The following is a 23,122-nucleotide window of genomic DNA, read 5'->3' on the forward strand; positions in this document are numbered from 1 at the left end:
CATGGCCATGGGCAGTGGTGGCCGGCTTGGCGTAGAATGTCTTTCCCGCGGGCTTACCATGGCCAACGGACTTTCCAGTTTGATTGGGGTTGTTCTAGGGACACTCTCGACTATAGTGACCCGGCTCTCCACACTTGAAGCATGTCACCACATTGGGGCGTGGAGCAGCATTAGCAGCGGGGCCACCATAGGGCTTGGGCGGTGCAAATTGCTGGTTGGGACGAGGCGCCTCAAAGGATGGCCTCGGGATGAACCTGGGTGGCAGTGCCGTGCTTGGGATCCACACCCGGCGCTTCTGAGCTCCAGAGCCGGATGAAGAGCCAAAATCACGGGAGTGCTTGCGTGAAGCATCATAATCAGTCTGGCCTGTCTCAGCACTGATGGCCTTATTGACCAACTTCTGAAAGGAGGTGCACTCGTGCAGACGAAGATCGCGGCGAAGCTCAGGGCTAAGTCCCTTGCGGAACCTTGCCTGCTTCTTAGCGTCAGTAGATACCTCTTCAGGGGCATAACGTGCCAGATTCCCAAATTCACGACTATATGCATCCACAGTCAGTCTTCCTTGGGTGAAATTGCAGAACTCCTCCCTCTTGCGATCCATGAGACCTTCCGGAATGTGATGTTCACGGAAAGCTTCACTGAATTCAGCCCAAGTAGTAATTTGGCCAACCGGGCGCATAGCTTCAAAATTTTCCCACCAGAGGCTAGCTGGGCCTTCAAGATGGTAGGCAGCATAAGTAACCTTGTCGGCTTCGGCTACGTTGGCAAAACGTAGCTTGTGGATAATGCTGCGAAGCCAGTCATCCGCGTCGAGGGGCTCGACGGAATGGTTAAACTTTGGTGGGTACAGCTTGATAAAGTCATTGATTGACACCAAATCATTTCGCGGATGGCGTGCAGTGTTCTGCTCAATCCGCTCCAGTAGGCGGTTAGTCTCACGCTTGTTTCTTTTCGCCTCCAGCATTACTTCGGCCTGAGAAGGCGGGTGAGGCAGATTTTCACCCCTAGCTGCACTGGCTTCCCCCTGCTCCGAGGCAGCAGGGTTGCTGCGGGTGTTGACCATTCTAGGAGAAAACAAGACAACGGTTTAGATAAGGATGGCTCAAACTTAGCAAGGAAGTGCAGAATGTAATGGATAACATGGAATGCAGAGATGTTCATCCGTATGTCATGGTAATATAAAACTGCCATATATATACCAACGGTCATACACATCATACATAGTTTAGCACAAGCCCAGGCTACAATACAACTATGATGAAAGACGTTACATCTCATCGGAGGCATTCCAAGCTCCTATACATTATTTGTCTACACCTCCGGAATTGATTACACACAAAGTCATATTCCACAAGTCACGCAGGACAGTGGAGATACAACTACTACAATACTAGTGATACTACTACTAACTTAGACAGCTCCATAGTAGTCCTCATAGAAGTCACCTCCATAGCCTGGAAGTTCAATGTGATCATCCGGGAACAGACGATCCTGAGGAACCTGTGGACCATAGGGGCTAGGATGAGGTCTTGGACCAACAAACGGTGGCCTGCGGGGACCACGGGGTGGGGTGATGCCTCCCACATCACGCCAATCCACCATGTATGGCAGAGCAGATCTCACAGGATATAGATCCCTTATATCCATACATCCAGCTTGCACCGCAGGTGCAAACCAAGTCAATGTGGCCCAATGATCAGCACGGGTATTGAAAAGCTCCAGCCTCAAGGCCCGATTCTCTTGGTCCTTATCTTCGAGCATCTCGGCAGTGGTACGAGTTAATGAGTCCTCCTGGGTGGAGTCAGCATAGATAGCCTGAAGATACCCTTGCGCTCCCAGAAGTGAAGCTGGCATGTAACGGAAGTCGGTGTTCCGAAGCAGGCCAGTCCGGACTCGCATGATGGTCATCATGGAATAGGCAGCATCCTGCACAGCCATCTCAACAGTAACCCCGAGTCCATAGGAACAGTGAAGGGGCTCGGTAGATCTAGGATAAGAAGGAAATATCCTGACAGTGCAGAAATATTGGCTTTGATTAAAGTCTCGGAATTGCTCTTCGACGGTGTATTCGGGATACCAACGGTAACCCGTCTCGATCATTACCCAGACTAACATAGCAGTATGACCGGGCACGTCGAGGCACCGGGTCAGGCGAACCACTTGGTTTTGAGCACGGTTGGCCATCTGAAAGCACAACCACAATGCAAAGACATTAGAATTTCTAGGGAAAATTGGACAGCATAACAGCTGTAAATGCTCAGAAAAAAGATTTGAGACATCCACCACAGTTTGCAATACCACTCAACAACATCATATCAAGGTTCTGATCCAATTAGCAACATACTAAAAATAGTAGAAACTGAACTGGGACTTGTAACAATAATCCTATAAGCTACTATGGATTAGTAACACGTGAACCTGATAGAAGAAGAGAGCCTAGTCCTTAACCCACGTTGAATGAGAAGAGAATGACTCAGAGCAGAGGGCATAAGGTAAAGGAGTAAAAGAGCCTTATGTTCCCTCCCACAATCAATTCCCCTACATATAACTAAAGCATTTCTAGACTCGACATCGACCAGTTTGGCTCAACGAACCTACAGGCAGTCCGGCTCTGATGCCAACGCTGTCAGGACCCTGATTCCAAGCCACATCGATCTAGCCGGTAACACCTCATATCACTTTGCGGCCTCACGCACGGTATCCCACGGGTGTCGCCTTACCGTGGCCCGGGACCGTTTGCGCCTTTTGTCTCACGTATATGATAGTGTCGCTAGCATCCATATGAAAGAGAACCCGGGCCGACATGGCTAGTCGTGAACCCAAAGCGGCACGGACCTATGGAGACAGGCATACATGAATCACATCGAGCATGTCAGTCATCAGCGAGTGATTCCGGGCTGTAGCACTGGGCTAACAGGACTCCGGGGAACCCGGGCTGTAGCAGGCTAGGCAGGACTCCGGATGTCATCGCGTGACATTTCCCCGAAGGGACAGACATAGGAACGACGTGAAACACATGCCGGCCAGTCAAGTGCCCTGAGCAGTAGTGCTGGGCTAGCAGGACTCCGGTGAACCGGGCTGTAGCGGACTACTATGGCTCGAGGAACACTAGACTACATTTCCACATAAGAAAGGCTGCCAAGGATAAACAACTAGATTGTCGGATCCCACTCATACCAAGCATTTCAATCATACACACAATATGCCCGATATGAGTACATACAACATGGCATCACAACAAAACTCTACAACTCAAGTACTTTATTTAAAGGCTCCAGAGAGCCATACATACCAAGTTCATACAGATAGGGGTCACATGACCCGACACTCAAGTCATACAATCATACAAGCACATGAGGAAGCAACTAGTCTGAGTACAGACACTAGAAAGAAAGAAGGCTCCTCGAAGCCTGTCTATCTACATAGGGCCCTCCATGGCCAGGATCACCACCTGGGTGGCTAGTCACTCGTCGACGTCAAGGTCTACGTAGAACCCATCGGAGGGGGCGGTGTTATCGTCTGAAAACAGTAATTAAGCAAACATGAGTACAAAGGTACTCAGCAAGTCTTACATCAGAACCTAATATACATGCTCATTCTCAAGAAGGTGGTGGGGTTATTGCAGCAAGCCAGCTTTGACTCTTGGCTAAGCTATCCTACGGTACTCCACTAGTAAAATAGTTTTCGCACACGAGTCCACTACTCACCAACACAATACTCCACCGGGGATCCTCTCTCGTCATCCTACGAGAGGGCCATCCTCGGTACTCACACTTATCTTGAGTCTTTTAGTAGTATCCATTAACTTGTCTATGAACTGTATAGGCAACCAAGTAGTCCTTTACCGCGGACGCGGCTATTCGAATAGATGATGTTAACCCTGCAGGGGTATACTTCTTCATACACGCTTTCACCACTTACCGCCGTTTACACGACATGTACTCGGCAACCTTCAAGCGGAAGACCAGCGAGGGTGTCGTGTTGGGTTACGTAGTAATTTCAAAAAATTTCCTACGCACACGCAAGATCATGGTGATGCATAGCAACGAGAGGGGAGAGTATGATCTATGTACCCTTGTAGATCGACAACGGAAGCGTTAACTTGGTTGATGTAGTCGTACGTCTTCACGGCCCGACCGATCAAGCACCGAAACCACGGCACCTCCGAGTTCTAGCACACGTTCAGCTCGATGACGATCCCCGGACTCCGATCCAGCAAAGTGTCGGGGAAGAGTTGTAACACCCTCGATGCGACTATAGCTCCCACGTGTCGAGGCACGACTTAGAGTCATAATCGCAGTGAAGGCATATGTCGCAAGTTAGGCAATCTTCACAACATCCCATGTAATATAAATAATAAAGGGGAGATAACATAGTTGGCTTACACTCGCCACGTCAATCAAGTGCATAAATAACATTACATCATCCAAACACTCATGGCCCGACTACGACGCCAAAATAAAAGAGAACCCAACAAGCGACACGGTCCCAATCACCCCCAACTGGGCACCAGTACTGATCATCGGGAAAAGAAACATAGTATCGTTGAGAGTCTTCGTGGAACTCCCACTTGAGCTCATATGCGTCTCCTGGAGTGGAATCATCGGGCCCTGCATCTGGTGTAATAGTAATCTGTGAGCCACAGGGACTCAGCAATCTCACACCCTCGCGATCAAGACTATTTAAGCTTATAGGTAAGGCAAGGTAAATATGTGGAGCTGCAGCGAGCGACTAGCAAATATGGTGGCTAACCTATTTGCAAAAGAGAGCGAGAAGAGAAGGCAAAGCACGAGCGAGAAACTAGACAACAACCTGCGCAAACATTACTCCAACACCGTGTCCACTTCCCGGACTCCACCGAGAAGAGGCCATCACGGTAACACACTCAGTTGATTCATTTTAATTAAGTTAAGGTTCAAGTTATCTACAACCGGACATTAACAAATTCCCATCTGCCCATAACCGCGGGCACGGCTTTCGAAAGTTCAATCCCTGCAGGGGAGTCCCAACTTAGCCCATGACAAGCTCTCACGGTCAATGAAGGAATATACCTCCTCCCAAGACGTTCCGATCAGACTCGGTATCTCGGTAACTCAAGACACTTCGACAGGTTAAAACAAGACCAGCAACACCGCCCGAATGTGCCGACAAATCCCGATAGGAGCTGCACATATCTCTTTCTCAGGGCACACTCAGATGAGCGCTCCATACAACTGAAACCAAACCTCGAGTTTCCCCGAGGGGGCGCTGCACAGGACTCTAGTTTGGACCAACACTCAGAGGAGCACTGGCCCGGGGGGTTTAAAATAAGATGACCCGCGGGCTCCGGAAACCCGAGGGAAAAAGAGGCTAGGTGGCAAATGGTAAGACCAAGGTTGGGCATTGCTGGAAAAGCTTTAATCAAGGCGAACTATCAAGGGGTTCCCATTATAACCCAACCGCGTAAGGAACGCAAAATCCGGGAACATAACATCGATATGACGGAAACTAGGGCGGCAAGAGTGGAACAAAACACTAGGCGAGAGGCCAAGCCTTCCACCCTTTACCAAGTATATAGATGCATTAAGATAACAAGATAATATGATGATATCCCAACAATAAAATAAATATTCCAATAAGGAACGGCCTCCGACCTTCACCTGTAACTAGTAACGCTATAAGAGGGGCTGAGCAAAGCGGTAACATAGCCAATCAACGGTTTGCTAGGTCAATGGTGGGTTAGAGGTTTGACATGGCAATTTGGGAGGCTTGCAAGCAAGTGGTAGGCATCGTAGCATTGACATAGCAAAAGAGCGAGCAAACTAGCATAGCAAAGATAGTAGTGATTTCGAGGGTATGATCATCTTGTCTGCACAATTGTCAGAGTTGACTGGATCCTCAAAAGCAAACTCAACGGGCTCCTCGTTAGCGAACTCGTCTTCCGGCTCTACCCTAACAAGACAAACAAGCAACAAGGACACAATCAACCACGTGCAAGGGTCAAGCGATATGATGCAATGATGATATGCTATGCGGAATGCGATGCGGGATGCAAAATGCAAGATATGACAGGAAATGCACGAATCTGGCCTCAACTTGGAAAACCAAGTGTGCCACTGGAAATATGAGATGAAATCGCTAGAAAACGATATAAAGAACGCCGGAATCGGAGTTACGGTTTGGAAATGACAAGCGATTGAAAAATGACACCGGTCTACGATTTACAGCAAGTAGGCATCTAAATGCAATGAAATGAACATGCTACAGTAACCAAAAATGACAACAAAATACATGGCAGGGATGCACACAAGATGCTTAACAAAAGTCTAGCACTGAGCTATGGCCAAATCATCCATTAACAGGTTCAAACAAGCATGGAAAAAATGCAAATGGCAAACAGATCTTAGACTTGGTGAAATCAACACTTGTTTGGAATTTCAGATCAGGTAGCCCTCTTCGGAGCAACAAAACTACATGCTACAGGACCTGATCATGGCAAATTAAAGCATGGCATGGAGCTACTCAAAGAGCTTAACAAAAGTCCCTTAGTGACCTTGAGCCAAAAAGGACCAGAAAATACAATTGCAAGCATGTGAACATAGCAAAAACATAATCAGTTTCAGACTTAAAAAACTGACACATGCTGAAACAAAACTCAAGTAGGCATGTTTACGAGCTCGATGCACTCACTACGGTGCAAGTCATGGCAAGGCAAGCATACACCCATAAAGAAGGCACAAAATTCAAGCTAGACATGGCAAGCACAATAGCATAGCATGCACGGGTCAACTACAACATCACCGGCAAAATTGCAAATAAGTTGACAATCTGCCCAGATTCACAAAGTAGCAAAAGTAGAGCTCGATTGACTCAAGCTGGGGTGCTCCATAATTGCAAACAAAGACACGGATGGATAGAGCACTACAATATTAACAAAACATCCTTACTGATCATCCTCAAAAGAGGCACGGATCACTAGGAAACAACAAGAACATATGTCATCATGAGATAAACAGCCCCAGGACTTAGTGAAATCACTAAGTCCCTGAAAACAGAATTAGCAAGTGCACCACTTTGCAACCTTGCACAAGTCACCACACACATCAAAAAAATACATGGGTTGCACCTATGGAAATATGACAAAACCCTTAACAAAACATATGTAGAACTCACGGGCATATCATGCACACAATAATCATGGCAAAAATGACAAAAGTGCTAAATGGAGTAATAGATCTGACAATTATCTCAAGTAGCCCTCTTCTAACAGCATTTAGGGCACCAAGATGAACTCAAATGAAAATGATGCAATGGAATGAAATGATGTACTCTCTGAGATGAACATTTTGATATACTATATGCATGAATCGGAGCTACGGATGCAAAGTTACGGAGCCGCGAACCTGAGCACATGGACTGAAATTTCTGGGACTTGGTGAAAAAAATCAACCTCTCCGGGACAGATTTAGGGTTTGCACGGATTACGAGGACGGCCGGAATCACTGTAGCGGCCGGAGTTTCGCCGGAGGTGACCGGATCCGAGGCAAGAGGGGCCGGGGGCGCCGGATCCTCGCCGGAGAAGGGAGCTGGCGGCGGGGGCGGCACGCTGCGCGTCGGCGGGGGCGGGGACGGCGACCCGCGGTGGCGCGGCGGCGGCGGTGGACGGCGGGCGAGGCGGCGTGGCGGCCGGGCGGGCGAGGCGGCGGCGGCGGGGCAGAGAAGGAGGCGGCGGGGAGCGCGAGGAGCCCAGGCGGTGCGGGGCGGCGAACGGGCCTCGGGGGCCCGGGGTGGGCCTCCCGGGCCGGCGGCGGAGGGAGTGGCGGCTGAGGCGGCGGAGGCCAATGGTGGCATGCCACGTGCCGGCGGACACGGCGGGCGGACGCGTCCGTCGGCGGGGGAGTTGTCCGGCGCGCGCGAGGAGTGGCGGATCTAGGGTTTCGGGGGAAGAAGAAGAAGAAAACGAAGGGGTCTTTAAATAGAGGTAGAGGGAGCTAGGGGAGTCCAAATGAGGTGCGGTTTTCGGCCACGCAATCGTGATCGAACGATCTAGATGATGGAGCAGAGTTAGGTGGGTTTTTGGCCAAATTGGAGGGGTGTTGGGCTGCAACACACACGAGGCCTTTTCGGTCCCTTGGTTAACCATTGGAGTATCAAACGAAGTCCAAATGATACAAAGCTTGACAGGTGGTCTACCGGTATTAAACCAAGGCCGCTTGGCAAGTCTCGGTCCAATCCGGAAATGTTTAATCCCCACACACGAAAAAATCTAGAAATGACCACCGGAGGAGAACGAAGCGCCGGAATGCAAAACGGACAATGGGGAAATGCTCGAATGCATGAGACGAACACGTATGCAAATGCAATGCACATGATGACATGACACGAGATGCATGACAATGACAACAACACACGGAGACAAAACCCAAACCCGAGGAAATAAATAAACTTAACGCCGGAAATGGCAAGAGTTGGAGTACAAATAGGGAAAGTTACATCCGGGGTGTTACAACACTCCACCACTACGAAAGGATCTCATCCCGAGATGTAGGACTGAAGAACGCCGGGTACTCAGAACGGAGGTGATCCTTGCGTTCCCAGGTAGCTTCACGGTCGGAATGGTGTGACCACTTGACTTTGAGAAATTTTATTGACTTGTTGCGAGTCTTGCGTTCAGTCTCTTCAAGAATAGCAACTGGGTGCTCACGATAAGAGAGATCTTCTTGGAGCTCAATGTCCTCGAAGTTGACGGTGCGGTCAGGAGTCTTAGCTGAGAGACATGGAACACGTCATGAACATTTGCAAAGTTTGAAGGAAGCTCGAGTTGATAGGCGAGGTCGCCTCTCTTGCTGACAATCTTGAAAGGTCCCACATATCTAGGGGCAAGCTTCCCTTTGATACCGAAGCGACGAGTACCTTTCATAGGAGAGACACGGAGGTAAACATGATCTCCGATCTTGAAAGCCAAATCACGGTGCTTACTATCATAGTAGCTCTTCTGACGGGGTTGGGCTGCTTTGAGGTTATCACGAATAACTTTGCACATTTCTTCTGCCTCTGCGATTAAGTCTTACCCAAAAGCTGACGTTCACCGGTTTCAGACCAGTTGAGAGGGGTATGGCACTTCCTGCCATACAGAATTTCAAAAGGGGCCTTGCCCGAACTTGCTTGAAAACTGTTGTTGTAGGAGAATTCAGCATAAGGAAGACAATCATCCCACTTCATACCGAAGGAGATCACACAAGCCCTGAGCATATCTTCAAGAATCTGGTTGACACGCTCGACTTGACCGCTAGTTTGAGGATGGAAAGCTGTGCTGAAGCGGATGTTCGTGCCCATGGCCTTCTGAAAAGAATCCCAAAACATGGAAGTAAAGATGCTGCCACGGTCTGAAGAGATCACTTGTGGAATACCGTGCAGAGAGACAATACGAGAGGTATAAAGTTCCGCCAATTGAGCTGCAGTGATCGACTCTTTGATAGGCAGAAAGTGAGCCACTTTGGTGAGTTTGTCGATGACAACGAATATAGCATCATTGCCACGCTTGGACTTTGGAAACCCAGTCACGAAGTCCATTTCAATGTGGTCAAACTTCCATTCTGGAATGGCAAGAGGTTGGAGGAGACCTGCTGGCCTTTGGTGTTCTGCCTTCACTCTTCTGCAGACATCACATTCATTCACGAATTGAGCGATCTCGCGCTTCATTCGAGTCCACCAAAACACTTGCTTGAGGTCCTGATACATCTTCGTGCTCCTAGGGTGGATGGAGAGGAGAGAATTGTGAGCCTCGTTCATGATCACTTTACGGAGGTCACCTTTGGGTACAACAATACGATCCTCGAAGAAGAGACTGTCCTTGTCGTCAAGGCGGTAGCACTTGTACTTGGACAGACTCTTGGCAATCCCAATCTTCACCTTTTTCACCATAGCATCAAGAAGCTGGGCGTGGCGAATCTGGTCTTCCAAGGTAGGAGAGACTTGAAGGTTGGCAAGGAAACCTTGAGGAACAACTTGCAGATTAAGTTTGCGGAAAGCTTCACAAAGCTCGGGTTGATAAGGCTTGAGAATCAGACTGTTGCAGTAGGCCTTTCTGCTCAATGCGTCAGCAATCACATTGGCCTTGCCTGGAGTATACTCGATACTCGGATTATACTCTTGAATCATTTCGACCCATCGAGTTTGCCTGAGGTTGAGATTAGGCTGAGTGAATATGTACTTGAGACTCTTGTGATCAGTGAAAATGTCCACTTTTCTTCCCAATAAGAGATGTCTCCAAGTCAAAAGAGCATGCACAACTGCCGCCAACTCGAGATCATGAGTGGGGTAGTTCTTCTCATTAGGCTTCAACTGGCGAGAGGTATAAGCAACAACTTTCTTCTCTTGCATCAATACTGCACCAAGACCTTGGAGAGAGGCATCACAAAAGACCTCGTACGGTTTGGATTCAACAGGTGGAGTCAGAACTGGAGCAGTGATCAATTTCTCTTTCAAAGTGTTGAAAGCAATGTCACACTCTGGGGACCAAACGTACTGGACGTGCTTCTGGAGAAGATTAGAGAGAGGCTCGCGATCTTAGAAAAGTTTTCAACAAATCTTCAGCAATAGCTTGCGAGACCGAGAAAACTGCGGAGTTGCTTCACGTTCTGAGGAGGTTCCCAATTCACAATTGCAGACACCTTCTCAGGATTCACGGCAATGCCCTTGGCAGAGATGATATGACCAAGATAAAGAACCTCATCAAGCCAAAATTCACACTTGGAGAACTTGGCGTAGAACTGATGTTCCCTGAGCTTATCAAGAACCAAACACAAGTGTTTGGCATGATCTTCCTTGTTCTTCGAGAAAACCAGAATGTCGTCGAGATAGACCAAAACGAAGTCATTGGTGTAGGCGTTGAAGATGAAAATCATCATGCGAGAGAACGTCGGAGGAGCGTTGGCGAGGCCAAAAGACATGACAGTGTATTCATATGAACCAAAGCTTGTTCTGAATGCTGTCTTGGGAATATCTTCTTCACGAATGCGAATCTGGTGATAACCCATACGGAGATCAAGCTTGGAGAATACTTGGGCACCTTTGAGTTGTTCGAACAGCTCATTGATGTTGGGAAGTGGGTATTTGTTCTTGATGGTCTTCTTGTTCACTAGACGGTAATCAACACAAAGTCGGTCCGTTCCATCCTTCTTCTTCACAAAAAGAACACCACAACCCCACAGAGAAGAACTAGGCCGATGAGACCCATTTTCTCTTGAATATCGAGTTGCTTCTTCAGCTCCTTCAACTCTTCAGGTCTGAGCTTGTAAGGACGTTTGCACACAGGTTCCGTGCCAGGCTCAAGATCAATAACGAATTCAACTGGCCGGTGCGGAGGCATTCCTGGAAGTTCTTCTGGAAAGACGTCTTGATATTCGCAAACGACTGGAATTTGCGAAATAGCATCCAATTCACCCTTCTCATTGAGAGAAAACAGACGGATAGTATTATCCCGAGCGGCAAAGACAATTACATCCTCAGACGAATGAGTCAATTGAATCTGCCTGGCAGCACAATCAAGATGTGCCTTGTGCTTAGAAAGCCAATCCATTCCGAGAATAAGATCAATATCCGAGTTACCAAGAACAATTGGGGAAGAAAGGAACTTGTAGTCACCCAATGTGATAGTAACCTCTGGGACGCAGGTGTTAGCTGTCATCTGCTTGCCCGATGACACAATTTGCAAGGAACTTTGTAGATACTGATAATCACACTCATACTTTGATGCAAAAGGTTTGGAAATGAAGCAATGCGATGCACCCGTGTCAAAAAGAACTTTTGCAGTAATATCATTAACAGGAAGGTTACCCATGATGACATCTGGTGAGTCCTCTGCCTGAGCTGCATTCACCATATTGACCTTGGCGAACTTGGGGTTATGCTTGACCACAGCTGTACTTGCTGATCTAACAGGAGGAGGAGGAGGAAGACGCCTCTGATTGAAACACTTGTTGGCATAGTGACCCTTCTGTTGGCACTTGTTGCACGTGACCTCTGAGAGCGGACGGTGATACGGAGCACTCGATCTTGGAGCTTGCGACGAAGTCTTGTTCTGAACGCCAGGGTTGGGTGGGTGGGAAGAACCACTGCCACCTTTGCTCTTCTGCTGATATGGCTGACGGAACGGAGGAGGAGGAAGCCAATACTTCTTCTGCTTGGCCACTTGAGTAGAGGAAGAAGGAGTAACATCTCTGACTCGCTTCTTGGAAGCATCACACCTCAACTGAGCAGCCTCTTGCTTCAGTGCCATGTTGTAGAACTCATCGTATCTCAAGGGTTCAAAGAGAACAAGAGCTAGCTGAATATCTTCTCTGAGACCACCCCTGAACTGGTATATCATGCTCTTCTCATCAGGGACGTCCTGCTTGGCAAAGCGGGCGAGCTTCTGAAACAACTTGTTGTAGTCATAGACAGATAAAGAGCCTTGCTTCAGGTTGCGGAATTCCTCACGCTTGCTTTCAACCACGCTCCGGGGAATATGATGAGCTCGGAAATCTCGACGGAAATCATCCCAAGTGATAACACGTCCACCTCTGGAGTCCTTGTACTGCTGGAACCATTCTGTAGCCTGATCTTTGAGTTGGAAGGAAGCGAACTTAACAAAGTCCTCAGGCCTGACGTTACTGCACTCGAAATGCTTGCACAGATCCACAAGCCAATCGTCAGCATCGGTTGCCTCAACACAATTGCTGAAAGTCTTTGGCCTGTTAGCAAGGAACTGGTTGAGTGTAGCAAAGTGATTCTGATTGCTGCCTTGATTCCCTTGGTTGCACTCTTGAAGAATTTGCATGATCAACTATGTGTTTGCATTGGTTGCGGCCATCACAGCTTGCCATGCCTCCGGAGGAGGTGGAGGTGGTGGCGGATCAGGATTCGGAGTCATGCGCGTTGGAGGAGCCATCCTGAAGAGGTTGACCACCATTAGCACATTGATAGACAAATATTGAAGCTGAATCCAACGGAATGAAAATTGCAACATATAGTCTTCACATCCGAACAAAATGAACGAATGCATTCCTCTTAAAATGGTCACATATCCATAAATTGAGAAGCCACATAGAATTAAGGTAGAGAAATAAATCAACAAGGTACGGATCAAGAACGAATAATCGGTAAGAAATCCCAATCTCAAACCAATATCCGTGGAAGAAGAACTAGAGCTACTAGAATTCCCACCTATGAAACTCCCGAACCTTTTCGGTTATGCAATCAGGTGTTGGGGATACAGGGGAAGCATAATATCTCACCCAAACTAGCAAATCCTACATCCAGCTGTATCCATCCTTCAACACATAACCAAGAAACCTTCGGAAACCATTTACCTCAACCTTCGAAAAGCATCCGTTATACAAGTTATGGCGATACTCCCGAACTCCCGCCCCAGTAGTGGGTGGTGTCGAGGTTATCTCACCAATGAACTGCATAAAAGAGATTTTCGATGTCGGCGTACTAGACTCAGGTATTCCAGAACTGCAACGATAAAATTATGATGACAACACCTCAGAGCTCAACTCCCCGGGACACTTCCACTAAACCCCTGACAGGAGGCACCAAGACAATGTTCTCATCATAAAACCATCGGAACGATTCCAAGATACCCGCGTGATCCTAAAAAAATTTTTAGTGAAAATTTGAGGAGAGAAGAGTCAAAACTCTACGTCAGGATGCCTTACCAGAGCGATGAGGAGACTGGGAAGTAAAAAGAATTCCTAAACTCTCCGATATATAATTCCTAAATGACTTAAAACATTTTTCTAGACACAACTCGGCCGCTAAAAACGATCAAGCAATGGGGCTCCTAAGGTCGGGGAAGGCTCTAATACCAACTTGTAACACCCTCGATGCGACTATAGCTCCCACGTGTCGAGGCACGACTTAGAGTCATAATCGCAGTGAAGGCATATGTCGCAAGTTAGGCAATCTTCACAACATCCCATGTAATATAAATAATAAAGGGTAGATAACATAGTTGGCTTACACTCGCCACGTCAATCAAGTGCATAAATAACATTACATCATCCAAACACTCATGGCCCGACTACGGCGCCAAAATAAAAGAGAACCCAACAAGCGACACGGTCCCAATCACCCCCAACTGGGCACCACTACTGATCATCGGGAAAAGAAACATAGTATCGTTGAGAGTCTTCGTGGAACTCCCACTTGAGCTCATATGCGTCTCCTGGAGTGGAATCATCGGGCCCTGCATCTGGTGTAATAGTAATCTGTGAGCCACAGGGACTCAGCAATCTCGCACCCTCGCGATCAAGACTATTTAAGCTTATAGGTAAGGCAAGGTAAATATGTGGAGCTGCAGCGAGCGACTAGCAAATATGGTGGCTAACCTATTTGCAAAAGAGAGCGAGAAGAGAAGGCAAAGCACGAGCGAGAAACTAGACAACAACCTGCACAAACATTACTCCAACACCGTGTCCACTTCCCGGACTCCACCGAGAAGAGGCCATCATGGTGACACACTCAGTTGATTCATTTTAATTAAGTTAAGGTTCAAGTTATCTACAACCGGACATTAACAAATTCCCATCTGCCCATAACCGCAGGCACGGCTTTCAAAAGTTCAATCCCTGCAGGGGAGTCCCAACTTAGCCCATGACAAGCTCTCACGGTCAACGAAGGAATAGACCTCCTCCCAAGACATTCCGATCAGACTCGGTATCTCGGTAACTCAAGACACTTCGACGGGTTAAAACAAGACCAGCAACACCGCCCGAATATGCCGACAAATCCCGATAGGAGCTGCACATATCTCTTTCTCAGGGCACACTCAGATGAGCGCTCCATACAACTAAAACCAAACCTCGAGTTTCCCCGAGGGGGCGCTGCACAGGACTCTAGTTTGGACCAACACTCAGAGGAGCACTGGCCCGGGGGGTTTAAAATAAGATGACCCGCGGGCTCCGGAAACCCGAGGGAAAAAGAGGCTAGGTGGCAAATGGTAAGACCAAGGTTGGGCATTGCTGGAAAAGCTTTAATCAAGGCGAACTATCAAGGGGTTCCCATTATAACCCAACCACGTAAGGAACGCAAAATCCGGGAACATAACACCGATATGACGGAAACTAGGGCGGCAAGAGTGGAACAAAACACTAGGCGAGAGGCCAAGCCTTCCACCCTTTACCAAGTATATAGATGCATTAAGATAACAAGATAATATGATGATATCCCAACAAGAAAATAAATATTCCAATAAGGAACGGCCTCCGACCTTCACCTGTAACTAGTAACGCTATAAGAGGGGCTGAGCAAAGCGGTAACATAGCCAATCAACGGTTTGCTAGGTCAATGGTGGGTTAGAGGTTTGACACGGAAATTTGGGAGGCTTGCAAGCAAGTGGTAGGCATCTTAGCATTGGCATAGCAAAAGAGCGAGCAAACTAGCATAGCAAAGATAGTAGTGATTTCGAGGGTATGATCATCTTGCCTCCACAGTTGTTAGAGTTAACTGGATCCTCAAAAGCAAACTCAACGGGCTCCTCATTAGCGAACTCGTCTCCCGGCTCTACCCAAACAAGTAAACAAGCAACAAGGACACAATCAACCACGTGCAAGGGTCAAGCGATATGATGCAATGCTGATATGCTATGCGGGATGCGATGCGGGATGCAAAATGCAAGATATGACAGGAAATGCACGAACCTAGCCTCAACTTGGAAAACCAAGTGTTCCACTAGAAAGATGAGATGAAATCGCTTGAAAACGATATAAAGAACGCCGGAATCGGAGTTACGGTTTGGAAATGGCAAGCGATTGAAAAATGACACCGGTCTGCGATTTACAGCAAGTAGGCATCTAAATGCAATGAAATGAACATGCTACAGCAACCAAAAATGACAACAAAATACATGGCAGGGATGCACACAAGATGCTTAACAAAAGTCTAGCACTGAGCTACGGCCAAATCATCCATTAACAGGTTAAAACAAGCATGGCAAAAATGCAAATGGCAAACAGATCTCAGACTTTGTGAAATCAACACTTGTCTGGAATTTCAGATCAGGTAGCCCTCTTCGGAGCAACAAAACTACATGCTACAGGACTTGATCATGGCAAAGTAAAGCATGGCATGGAGCTACTCAAAGAGCTTAACAAAAGTCCCTTAGTGACCTTGAGCCAAAAAGGACCAGAAAATACAATTGCAAGCATGTGAACATAGCAAAAACATAATCAGTTTCAGACTTAGAGAAAAACTGACACATGCTGAAACATAACTCAAGTAGGCATGTTGACGAGCTCGATGCACTTACTACGGTGCAAGTCATGGAAAGGCAAGCATAGACCCATAAAGAAGGCACAAAATTCAAGCTATACATGGCAAGCACAATAGCATAGCATGCACGGGTCAACTACAACATCACCGGCAAAATTGCAAACAAGTTGACAATCTGCCCAGATTCACAAAGTAGCAAAAGTAGAGCTCAATTGACTCAAGCTAGGTTGCTCCATAATTGCAAACAAATACACAGATGGATATAGCACTACAATATTAACAAAACATCCTTACTGATCATCCTCAAAAGAGGCACGGATCACTAGGAAACAACAAGAACATATGGCATCATGAGATAAACAGCCCCAGGACTTAGTGAAATCACTAAGTCCCTGAAAACAGAATTAGCAAGTGCACCACTTTGCAACCTTGCACAAGTCACCACACACATCACAAAAATACATGGGTTGCACCTTTGGAAATATGACAAAACCCTTAACAAAACATATGTAGAACTCACGGGCATATCATGCACACAATAATCATGGCAAAAATGACAAAAGTGCTAAACGGAGTAACAGATCTGATAATTATCTCAAGTAGCCCTCTTCTAACAGCATTTCGGGCACCAAGATGAACTCAAATGAAAATGACGCAATGGAATGAAATGATGTACTCTCTGAGATGAACATTTTGATATACTATATGCATGAATCGGAGCTACGGATGCAAAGTTACGGACCCGCGAACATGAGCACATGGACTGAAATTTCTGAGACTTGGTGAAAAAAATCAACCTCTCCGGGACAGATCTAGGGTTTGCATGGATTACGAGGACGGCCGGAATCACTGTAGCGGCCGGAGTTTCGCCGGAGGTGACCGGATCCGAGGCAAGAGGGGCCGGGGGCGCCGGATCCTCGCCGGAGGAGGGAGCTGGCGGCGCGCTACGCGGCGGCGGCGACCCGCGGTGGCGCGGCGGTGGCGGTGGACGGCGGGCGAGCCGGTGCGGCGGCCGGGCGGGCGAGGCGGCGGGGTAGAGAAGGGGGCGGCGGGGAGCGCGAGGAGCCCAAGCGGTGCGGGGCGGCGAACGGGCCTCGGGGGGCCGGGGTGGGCCTCCCGGGCCGGCGGCGGAGGCCAATGGTGGCGTGCCACGTGGCGGCGGACACGGCGGGCGGATGCGTCCGTCGGCGGGGGAGTTGTCCGGCGCGTGCGAGGAGTGGCGGATCTAGGGTTTCGGGGGAAGAAGAAGAAGAAAACGAAGGGGTCTTTAAATAGAGGTAGAGGGAGCTAGGGGAGTCCAAATGAGGTGCGGTTTTCGGCCACGCGATCGTGATCGAACGATCTAGATGATGGAGCAGAGTTAGGTGGGTTTTTGGCCAAATTGGAGGGGTCTTGGGCTGCAACACACATGAGGCCTTTTCGGTCCCTCGGTTAACTGTTGGAGTATCACACGAAGTCCAAATGATACGAAACTTGACAGGCGGTCTACCGGTAGTAAACCAAGGCCGCTTGGCAAGTCTCGGTCCAATCCGGAAATGTTTAATCCCCACACATGAAAGAAAGCTAGAAATGACCACTGGAGGAGAACGAAGCGCCGTAATGCAAAACGGACAACGGGGAAAATGCTCGAATGCATGAGACAAACACGTATGCAAATGCAATGCACATGATGACATGACAACAACACACGGAGACAAAACCCGAACCCGAGGATATAAATAAACTTAACGCCGGAAACGGCAAGAGTTGGAGTACAAATAGGGAAAGTTACATCCGGGGTGTTACAAGAGTTCCGTCAGCACGACGGCGTGGTGACGATCTTGATGTACTACCGTCGCAGGGCTTCGCCTAAGCACCGCTACAATATTATCGAGGACTATGGTGGAAGGGGGCACCAGACACGGCTAAGAATATGATCACGTGGATCAACTTGTGTGTCTAGGGGTGTCCCGTGCCTCCGTATATAAAGGCTCAAAGGGGGGGCTGGCCAGCCAAGAGGTGGTGCGCCAGGAAGAGTCCTACTCCTTCCGGGAGTAGGACTCCCCCCTTTCCTAGTTGGAATAGGATTTGCGGAGGGGGGGAAAAGAGGAGAGAGAGGAGGAAGGGGGGCCAGCCCCCTCTCCTTGTCCTATTCGGACCAAGGGGGGAGGGGCGCGCGGCCCATCTCTGGCCACCTCTCCTCTCTTCCATTAAGGCCCACTAAGGCCCATATACTTCCAGAAATGCTACAGAGCTCCCACTCACTTTCTTGTAAATACAGACTTCTCCAAAGGTCTGTATAAAACCAAATGCTTTGATCACACTATCAAAGCGTTTATTCCAACTCCGAGAGGCTTGCACCAGTCCATAAATGGATCGCTGGAGCTTGCACACTTTGTTAGCTCCCTTTGGATCGACAAAACCTTCCGGTTGCATCATATACAACTCTTCTTCCAGAAATCCATTCAGGAATGCAGTTTTGACATCCATCTGCCAAATTTCATAATCATAAAATGCGGCAATTGCTAAGATGATTCGGACAGACTTAAGCATCGCTATGGGTGAGAAGGTCTCATCGTAGTCAACCCCTTGAACTTGTCGAAAACCTTTTGCGACAAGTCGAGCTTTGTAGACAGTAATATTACCGTCAGCGTCAGTCTTCTTCTTGAAGATCCATTTATTCTCAATTGCTTGCCGATCATCGGGCAAGTCAACCAAAGTCCATACTTTGTTCTCATACATGGATCCCATCTCAGATTTCATGGCTTCAAGCCATTTTTTGGAATCTGGGCTCACCATCGCTTCTTCATAGTTCGTAGGTTCATCATGATCTAGTAGCATGACTTCCAGAACAGGATTTCCGTACCACTCTGGCGCGGATCTTACTCTGGTTGATCTACGGGGTTCAGTAGTATCTTGTTCTGAAGTTTCATGATCATTATCATTAGCTTCCTCACTAATTGGTGTAGGTGTCGCAGAAACAGGTTTCTGTGATGTACTACTTTCCAATAAGGGAGCAGGTACAGTTACCTCGTCAAGTTCTACTTTCCTCCCACTCACTTCTTTCGAGAGAAACTCCTTCTCTAGAAAGGATCCATTCTTAGCAACGAATGTCTTGCCTTCGGATCTGTGATAGAAGGTGTACCCAACAGTCTCCTTTGGGTATCCTATGAAGACACATTTCTCCGATTTGGGTTCGAGCTTATCAGGTTGAAGCTTTTTCACATAAGCATCGCAGCCCCAAACTATGGTTCTTGCCAAACCATAGTTCCTAAGGTGTCGTCTCAACGGATTTTGATGGTGCCCTATTTAACGTGAATGCGGCCGTCTCTAAAGCATAACCCCAAAATGATAGCGGTAAATTTGTAAGAGACATCATAGATCGCACCATATCAAGTAAAGTACGATTACGACGTTCGGACACACCATTACGCTGAGGTGTTCCGGGTGGCGTGAGTTGCGAAACTATTCTGCATTGTTTCAGATGTAGACCAAACTCGTAACTCAAATATTCTCCTCCACGATCAGATCGCAGAAACTTTATTTTCTTGTTACGATGATTTTCAACTTCACTCTGAAATTCTTTGAACTTTTCAAATGTTTCAGACGTATGCTTCATTAAGTAGATATACCCATATCTGCTTAAATCATCTGTGAAGGTGAGAAAATAACGATATCCGCCACGAGCCTCAACATTCATCGGACCACATACATCTGTATGTATGATTTCCAACAAATCTGTTGCTCTCTCCATTGTACCGGAGAACGGTGTTTTAGTCATCTTGCCCACAAGGCACGGTTCGCAAGTACCAAGTGATTCATAATCAAGAGGTTCCAAAAGTCCATCGGTATGGAGTTTCTTCATGCGCTTTACACCGATATGACCTAAACGGCAGTGCCACAAATAAGTTGCACTATCATTATCAACTCTGCATCTTTTGGCTTCAATATTATGAATATGTGTGTTATTACTATCGAGATTCATCAAAAATAGACCACTCTTCAAAGGTGCATGACCATAAAAGATATTACTCATATAAATAGAACAACCATTATTCTCTGATTTAAATGAATAACCGTCTCGCATTAAACAAGATCCAGATATAATGTTCATGCTCAACGCTGGCACCAAATAACAATTATTTAGGTCTAATACTAATCCCGAAGGTAGATGTAGAGGTAGCGTGCCGACCGCGATCACATCGACTTTAGAACCATTTCCCACGCGCATCGTCACCTCGTCCTTTGCCAGTGTTCGCTTAATCCGTAGTCCCTGTTTCGAGTTGCAAATATTAGCAACAGAACCAGTATCAAGTACCTAGGTGCTACTGCGAGCTCTAGTAAGGTACACATCAATAACATGTATATCACATATACCTTTGTTCACCTTGCCATCCTTCTTATCCGCCAAATACTTGGGGCAGTTCCGCTTCCAGTGACCAGTCTGCTTGCAGTAGAAGCACTCAGTTTCAGGCTTAGGTCCAGACTTGGGTTTCTTCTCCTGATCAGCAACTTGCTTGCTTTTTTTTGAAGTTCCCCTTCTTCTTCCCTTTGCCCTTTTTCTTGAAACTAGTGGTCTTGTTGACCATCAACACTTGATGCTCCTTCTTGATTTCTACCTCCGCAGCTTTCAGCATTGCGAAGAGCTCGGGAATAGTCTTATTCATCCCTTGCATATTATAGTTCATCACAAAGCTCTTGTAGCTTGGTGGCAGTGATTGGAGAATTCTGTCAATGAGGCAATCATCTGGAAGATTAACTCCCATCTGAATCAAGTGATTATTATACCCAGACATTTTGAGTATATGCTCACTGACAGAACTGTTCTCCTCCATCTTGCAGCTATAGAACTTATTGGAGACTTCATATCTCTCAATCCGGGCATTTGCTTGAAATATTAACTTCAACTCCTGGAACATCTCATATGCTCCATGACGTTCAAAACGTTGTTGAAGTCCCGATTCTAAGCCGTAAAGCATGGCACACTGAACTATCGAGCAGTCATCAACTTTGCTCTGCCAGACGTTCATAACATCTGGTGTTGCTCCAGCAGTAGGCCTGGCACCCAGCGGTGCTTCCAGGACGTAATTCTTCTGTGCAGCAATGAGGATAATCCTCAAGTTACGGACCCAGTCCGTGTAATTGCTACCATCATCTTTCAACTTTGCTTTCTTTAACGGAACAACAGCACGGGCCATTTATCTACAATTAACATAAACAAGCAAGATACTATCAGGGACTAAGTTCATGATAAATTTAAGTTCAATTAATCATATTACTCAAGAACTCCCACTTAGATAGACATCCCTCTAATCATCTAAGTGATCACGTGATCCAAATCAACTAAACCATAACTGATCATCACGTGAAATGGAGTAGTTTTCAATGGTGAACATCGCTATGTTGATCATATCTACTATATGATTCACGCTCGATCTTTCGATCTCAGTGTTCCGAGGCCATATCTGCATATGCTAGGCTCGTCAAGTTTAACCTGAGTATTCTGCGTGTGCAAAACTGGCTTGCACCCGTTGTAGATGGACGTAGAGCTTATCACACCCGATCATCACGTGGTGTCTGGGCACGACGAACTTTGGCAATGGTGCATACTCAGGGAGAACACTTTTATCTTGAAATTTAGTGAGAGATCATCTTATAATGCTACCGCCAATCAAAGCAAGATAAGATGCATAAAAGATAAACATCACATGCAATCAATATAAGTGATATGATATGGCCATCATCTTGTGCTTGTGATCTCCATCCTTGAAGCACCGTCGTGATCACCATTGTCACCGGCGCGACACATTGATCTCCATCGTAGCATCATTGTCGTCTCGCCAATCTTATGCTTCTACGACTATCGCTACCGCTTAGTGATAAAGTAAAGCATTACAGGGCGATTGCATTGCATACAATAAAGCGACAACCATATGGCTCCTGCCGGTTGCCGATAACTCGGTTACAAAACATGATCATCTCATACAATAAAATTTAGCATCATGTCTTGACCATATCACATCACAACATGCCCTGCAAAAACAAGTTAGACGTCCTCTACTTTGTTGTTGCAAGTTTTACGTGGCTGCTACGGGCTTAAGCAAGAACCAATCTTACCTACGCATCAAAAACCACAACGATAGTTTGTCAAGTTGGTGCTGTTTTAACCTTCGCAAGGACCGGGCGTAGCCACACTCGGTTCAACTAAAGTTGGAGAAACTGTCACCCGTAAGCCACCTATGTGCAAAGCACGTTGGGAGAACCGGTCTCGCGTAAGCGTACGCGTAATGTCAGTCCAGGCCGCTTCGTCCAACAATACCGCCGAACCAAAGTATGACATGCTGGTAAGCAGTATGACTTATATCGCCCACAACTCACTTGTGTTCTACTCGTGCATATAACATCAACATATAAAACCTAGGCTCGGATGTCACTGTTGGGTTACGTAGTAATTTCAAAAAATTTCCTACGCACACGCAAGATCATGGTGATGCATAGCAACGAGAGGGGAGAGTATGATCTACGTACCCTTGTAGATCGACAACGGAAGCGTTAACTTGGTTGATGTAGTCGTACGTCTTCACGGCCCGACCGATCAAGCACCGAAACTATGGCACCTCCGAGTTCTAGCACACGGTCAGCTCGATGACGATCCCCGGACTCCGATCCAGCAAAGTGTCGGGGAAGAGTTCCGTCAGCACGACGGCGTGGTGACGATCTTGATGTACTACCGTCGCAAGGCTTCGCCTAAGCACCGCTACAATATTATCGAGGACTATGGTGGAAGGGGGCACCGCACACGGCTAAGAATATGATCACGTGGATCAACTCGTGTGTCTAGGGGTGTCCCGTGCCTCCGTATATAAAGGCTCAAAGGGGGGGCTGGCCAGCCAAGAGGTGGTGTGCC

The sequence above is a fragment of the Triticum urartu genome, chromosome 7A (genome assembly GCF_056163025.1).
Source record: "Triticum urartu cultivar PI428250 chromosome 7A, HENAU_Tu73, whole genome shotgun sequence".
NCBI lineage: Eukaryota > Viridiplantae > Streptophyta > Magnoliopsida > Poales > Poaceae > Triticum > Triticum urartu.